The following is a 6,671-nucleotide window of genomic DNA, read 5'->3' as shown; positions in this document are numbered from 1 at the left end:
AAGTGAACATGTGAGTAGTGCGAACGGAAAAGCAATAAGGGCAAATACCACAAAGTTCATCATTGGAGCTGAAGGGATAACTGAGTTGCCTTTCCTAATCAATGAGTTGTACTGGTGCTGGGCAACCTCATCAAAAACGGTAGGTTCTTCCAAAATCTCTTCGGCGTACGCCGGCTTGCATACCTCCACACGGGTGCTTGCAAGAAACCAGGTGAGATAGTTGTTGAACGCGATCGGGCAGTGCTCACGAAGCTGGGCTCGTTTTCCAGCCCGAGCTTGCTCCACAGCATACTTGAACTGTATGATATACTTGTTGTGATGCTTGTCCCAATCCTTGATCTTCCGCTGCTTTCTCTTATCCAACCTGCAAGTTAGAAACAGAATATAAGCATCATGTAAACCGCCGAGAAGCCGCTAAGTGCTCAAGGTTTATTATATCTTACCCGTGTAGCACTATGTCCGTGTCCTCCCACTCTGGCGGGTGTGGCTGAAACAAACCAAACTGGCGGAACACCCGATGTGGCTGGTGAATCTCAACCGCCCAGTTGCATATGAGTGGAGTCCGCATATGCCAGAGATCCCTATCTCTAAGGCACATCGGATTCAGCTTGAACTCTATAGGGTTCCCAAAGCTATCTCCTTTTCCGTACGGTTCCCATTCAACCTACAAAATGGGATAGAATGCAAAATTGATATCGAGTTACGATAGAAGCATCAAAATCACTTATGGAATGTCGATTCACCTGCTCAGGCGTGAGCGCGTCCATCTCGCTCCTGTACAGCTTGTACATGACCGAGGGATCATCCGTCATCTCATTTAACAAATCCCACTTGTAAGCCCAAGTGGGGAGCCGTAGTGGGTCGCCTTTTTCGTCCCAATCATCGAACTTCACGACCTTCGGTCGTCCAACCGGCAAACGCTCCCAGCTCCATATGGAGAGTGCGAGCAAACAACCACCAATACCTCCAGATAGCCTACAAGAGGCTTCGTCCAACTGCACATACAAAAGAACTTGGTTGAATTAACGGCAAGATTGGATTCATAATGTACAAGTGAAGTGAAACAGAAACAACTTCTTACCTGTCTATACAAGTAAGAAAGTGCCGCCGAACCCCAACTCCATTTGCTATCGAAGACGGTCAACGCCTTCAGCCACATCCATGGAGCATTCTTGCCAGTGCCATCAGCAAACATAGTCCTGGATATAACGTACCACATGTAGACACGAGCATATGTCTTCACCGTGTCCTCATCAGCATCCTCAGGGCAATAACCAAAGTTCGATACAATCCACGAGAAAGTAGCACCGGCTGCGACTCTAACCTTCTTCTTGCCTTCTTCTTCTGGTTCACGAGGCTCCGGAGGAACATTACCAATAAGGGCAAACATCTGCTCGCGCCACCCATCAGAATCGGTGCTCATACATAAAGGAATCCCGTCAATAGGAAGACCGGTGATCATAGCTATATCCTGGAGCGTCACGGTCATCTCCCCGGTCCGAAGATGGAAAGTGTGTGTCTCCGGCCTCCAATGATCAATAAGCGCGGTGAGTGCTGGAGCATTGTTGGGTGGCGTCGACCGGCTAACCAACTGAATGAAAGGGAGAAGTCCTGTCTCCCTAACATACGGTGTGTACCGCTCGTCATAGCGCATCCACCCAAGGTTGACCCCGTGAGCCCGAAGCTTTAGAGGTCCAAGCTCCTACAAACAAACAGACAAATCATTACATATGTGGGTATGTGTTGGAAAAAAAACACGAAATTCATAACACCGGCAACTTTCATTATTACCTTCTGCTGCACCGACATAGCGTGCGACCGGTGTTGTTGGTCCCAGTGTTCATTGATAAGCCAAACCATCCTAACAATTTGAAAAAATCTTTCTTGTCAACACGATTATCTTTTGAATACAAAAAGGGTAAAGTACGGCTACTAGATGCAAAATACGAAGCATATGTATCCAAACCATTCTTGCAAGATTCAATAAACTAAACTAAGCTAGGGTTCCACAAATATTCATACATATACGTGTTCATACATATACTTCATACAAAAATATTCATACATATACCATAAGTTCTAATACATGCAAACTTCATACATATACTAAACTAGGGTTCCACAAATCAAACAAACACGGGTTGTAATACATGCAAAGTTCTAATACATGCAAGATTCAAATCTAATCAAATCAAACAAGGATTCCCTAAATCTTCAAAATATCATATTTTCTATGGATAGAAAGAAGGGGATCGGAGGAGAGTACCTTCTAGGATGGATTGGTGAAGAAATGCACGGACCAAATCGTCGGATCTGAAGGATTTGGGAGAGGGGATTGAGAGGGGGAGTGGAGAGGGCCGCCGCCGCGGCTTCTCTGTTCTTCTTCTGTAACTTGCAGTGGGGTGGGTGGGGGAGGAGAGGGCTGGCGCGGCTGGATCTATGTCACAGTGCAGCGCCCGCGGGCTAGGCGCTGCACATTACATGTGTGGCGCCTAGCACAGGGGCGTTGCACATTACGTGTGTGGCGCCTAGCTCGGAGGCGTCACACAGCTGGGGGGCGGGCCCAGGGGCTGCCACGGTGGACTCGTGTGTGGCGCCTCCGAGCTGGGCGCTGCACAGTAGGGTGTGGCGCCGTCGTGGCGGGCGCCACACAAAAAGGTTACGGCTGTGAAATTGTTTCGCGGACAGTTCATTTTGTGATTTGATTTCATCCACAGGTCAAAATAGTCAAATTTGCCGAAGTTGGCATAGTCGTGCGTCGTGGTGTCGTACACCAGGCCCGGGTCCAGGGCCCTTACTGGGTCAACCCGAACCGTAGCTGAACGGCGTGGCGGCATTGCCCGTCTCGTCCCGGATCCTGGTGTTATTGTTGGCTTCCGTTGTGGCTGTACAAACACATACAAATAGTTAAGCACATGACACGTGCAAATTTTCCCTTGTTTTATGGGGCAAATTTGACTATTTTGACCTGTGGACGAAATCAAATCACAAAATGAACTGTCCGCGAAACAATTTCACAGCCGTAACCTTTTTGTGTGGCGCCCGCCACGACGGCGCCACACCCTACTGTGCAGCGCCCAGCTCGGAGGCGCCACACACGAGTCCACCGTGGCAGCCCCTGGGCCCGCCCCCATATGTGTGACGCCTCCGAGCTAGGCGCCACACACGTAATGTGCAACGCCCCTGAGCTAGGCGCCACACATGTAATGTGCAGCGCCTAGCCCGCGGGCGCTGCACTGTGACTTATCAACCACTCGGCTGGCCCCCCTCCCCCACCCCACCCCCCACCCCACCCCCCACAGCGCCTAGCCCGAGCTTTGCCCCCTCTCCCACTCTCTCCCCCTCTCAAATCCTCTCCTAAATCTTGCATATTCGAAGAATTTGTCCGTGGATTTCGAAGTCAAACCCTCCCTCAAGGTAATCTTCTCCGATCCCCTTGTTTTGATCCAAGTAAAGTTCTCACATTGTTCATTTCTTGCTAGTTTGGGGGAACCCTAGTTTTGTTTGGATTTAGAGATTTGAATGGAGATGTGAGATGTTTGTTTACCAATTGCTAGTTTGGGGGAATCTTAGCTTTGTTAGTATGCTAGGGTTACTCTTATGGGTGTTTTTATGTTGGTGCTAGGGTTAGGCTTAGGGCTAGGGTTATGGTTATGGATATGGTTAGTACTCATGGATTAGTACTCATGGAAGCAATGTTACCTTGTGTTTCTTGGAATGCTTATAGGGATGGGAAGAACATGTGTGTTTGTTCATCATGGGGACAAAGACGCCTTTTTGAGAGGCAATATAGAACCGGACCCCGATGAGCTTGACATGGTGTTTGATGGTAGTCCTAGCTATGCGGACCTTTTGCAACAAGTTAGGAAAGATTTGAATTGGATGGACCCTAATGATATCATTGAGTTGGAGGGAAGGCATAATGTTGGTCTTGGAATGCATGTCCGTTGGAAGACAATGCGTGTCAACTCGGAGCAACGTTGGGTTGCATACAAGGAGACGGTGGCCGAATCACTAGACAAGGCTCTTGAGTTATTTGCAACGAAGAAGGTTGATTCAAGATTGCATTTGGACTTGAACCGGCACCCCTCCCCTTTGGTTGCTAGTAGCCCCCCACCCTTGAAGCCAGATGAAATTGTTGAACCTCTTTTGACCGAAGAAGTGAGGGCAACATTGAGCCCGTTTACAAACAACCAAGATGAAGTTTTGCACGAGGACAATGATGAGTATGCGGACGATGACAATGAAGTTGATCTCCATGATAACAATGTGGGTGATCTCGACAAATATCATTTGCAAGAGACAATGGACCAAGCCATCCCTTTTTCCCGTGCATATGCATCGGACTCGGATGACGATGGTCCCGATGAACAAGTTGATGAGGATGGGTTCACGGTGAAGGAGGCCGAAGCTTTCGAGAAGGTATTTCGTCGGGATCATCGGACTACATTGTTCAAGGATGTTAGTCTCGCGGATGAAGCCGTGGTAGATGGTGGCCAATGTGCACCTCTTGGTGTTAGGCCAAGCTCTCACCGTGATTTGGGAGATGACAGGAACCGGATTGCTAAAGGTTCTAAGTTCGACACCTTGTTGGAATTGAAAATGTGGCTCGACAACTACTCGGTTACGCATTATCGTCCACACAAGGTGGTGCACTCCGACGTCAATGTGCGCTACACGGTTGCATGTGCATGTGAAGAAGATGAAACATGTCCGTGGATGGTGCGTGCAAGACCATGGAAAGGAGGTCCAAGTTGGCATGTAGTGAGTTGTGTGCCAACTCACATGTGCCAAGGCAAGAGGGTGGATGGCAAAATCGTGTCTCAAAACCACAAACAACTCACGTCCGAGTTCATCGCTTACAGGCTCTCCAACTCAATATCCACACTTCCAACAATGAGCGTCCAACATGTCATTGACCTTGTGAAAGCCATCTTTCATTACAAGGTGAAGTACGGCAAGGCATGGAAAGCGAAGCAAGCCGCATTTAAGATGTTGTATGGTACATGGGAGGAAGCATACAACCGAATCCCTAGGTTGTTGCTAGCCATGGCCACGACAAACCCGGGCATGGTTCATGTGGTCGAGCCTCATGGGCACCAAACAACGGTTCATGAAGGAAGAAGAGTTAGAGTATTTGGCCGTGCCTTTTGGGCGTTCGAGCAATGTGTGAGGGCTTTCGAACATTGCAGACCGGTCATCGCAATTGATGGCACGTTCTTGACCGGACAATACAAGGGCACCTTGTTGGTTGCGATAGCAAGTGATGCCAATAACCGTGTGTTGCCATTGGCATTTGCTTTGGTTGAGGTGGAAAACAATGACAACTGGGAGTGGTAGCCAACCAAGCGTTAGCCAAATAGGATCTAGGCAGCAAAGAGGTCGGCAACTTGGACTTACAAGAGGCCGTGGTGGTGGTAGAGCTCGTGGTGGTGGTCTAGGCCGTGGTGGTGGAAGAGCTCGTGGAGGTGGACTTGGCCGCGGTGATGGACAAGGGCAAGTTCGTTATAGAGGAATGTTTGGATACCTAGATGGACCGTTTCCGTATGTTCCTCACTAACTATAATGTACTATGTTCTTGTTTTTGCATATGTTCTTGTTTTTTCATATGTTCTTGTCATTTCCTATGTGCTTCCATTTGTTCTTATTGCCCGTACTAACCATTTTGTTTCACTCATTGTAGGTATGGCGGCTTCCCAACCCAACAAACCAACGATGAAGGAGGATGGCGAAGATGAGATGGCGGGATGGTGGGAGAAGGCTGCCAAGAAACTTAGAGAGGAGGATGCAGCCAAGCTAAAGAAGAAGAAAGAAGAGGAGCTTGAGACGGAGAGGAAGAGAAGACAGAGAGGAAGAGAAGCGATGTGGGCTAGGGAGCAAGCGTTGGTGAGGCAATGTGAGGAGGCACAGAAGAAGCGTTTAAAGGATTTTCAAGAGAAGACGCTGAAGCTTTGGGCAATTGCAGATGAAAAAGCAGAGAGGGAGAATCAGATATTTATGGAGAGGGTGGTTAAGGAGGCTCACCTCATAAGGAAAAGGGAGGAGGAAGAGGAAGAACAGAGGAAGAAGAAGAAGGGAAAGGGGCCTTGCTCTACGCAATAGAGCTACTATGTGTCATGAACTATGTCTCCTCCTTAATGTCGTTGTGAACTACTAGGTGTCGTGAACCATTATGTCTCCTCCTCGATTTGGTTGTGCCCTGAACCATTATGTCGTGAACTACTATGTCTCTTCCTCGTCGATTTGATTGTAAGAACTACTATGTGAACCATTATGTCGTGAACTACTATGTCTCTGCCTCGTCGATTTGTTTGTAAGAAGTAGTATGTGTGAAGAACTAGTTATGCACCAAACGTAGCTCACAACATCTTAGTTATGTACCATATGTTCTCCTTGTTGATAGTTATGCAAAAAAAAACACTAAGTACATGTGCAACGCCTAGCTGCCAGGCGCCGCACTATTGAGTGCGGCGCCTCCACGATAGGCGCTGCACTGCTCTGTAACTTGGGCAAGTTTCTGTTGCTCTCTGGATAGATACAGAGCAGTGCAGCGCCTAGCACGGAGGCGCCACACCCAGTAGTGCGGCGCCTGCGAGCTAGGCGTTGCACTGCTGTATGTGGCGCCTGCTAGCTAGGCGCTGCACTGCTCTGTACCTATCCAGAGAGCAACA

The 6,671-nt window shown here is 48.6% G+C and overlaps 1 pseudogene; it reads right to left on the bottom strand.

Annotated features, from left to right (window-relative positions):
• LOC123187061 (subtilisin-like protease SBT5.4) overlaps positions 1-6,671 on the bottom strand; it is a 31,741-nt pseudogene that overhangs the window by 5,291 nt on the left and 19,779 nt on the right.

The sequence above is a fragment of the Triticum aestivum genome, chromosome 2A (assembly GCF_018294505.1).
Source record: "Triticum aestivum cultivar Chinese Spring chromosome 2A, IWGSC CS RefSeq v2.1, whole genome shotgun sequence".
NCBI lineage: Eukaryota > Viridiplantae > Streptophyta > Magnoliopsida > Poales > Poaceae > Triticum > Triticum aestivum.
The sequence above is the reverse complement of the archived record's forward strand: the minus strand, read 5'-3'. Positions and strand labels throughout refer to the sequence as shown.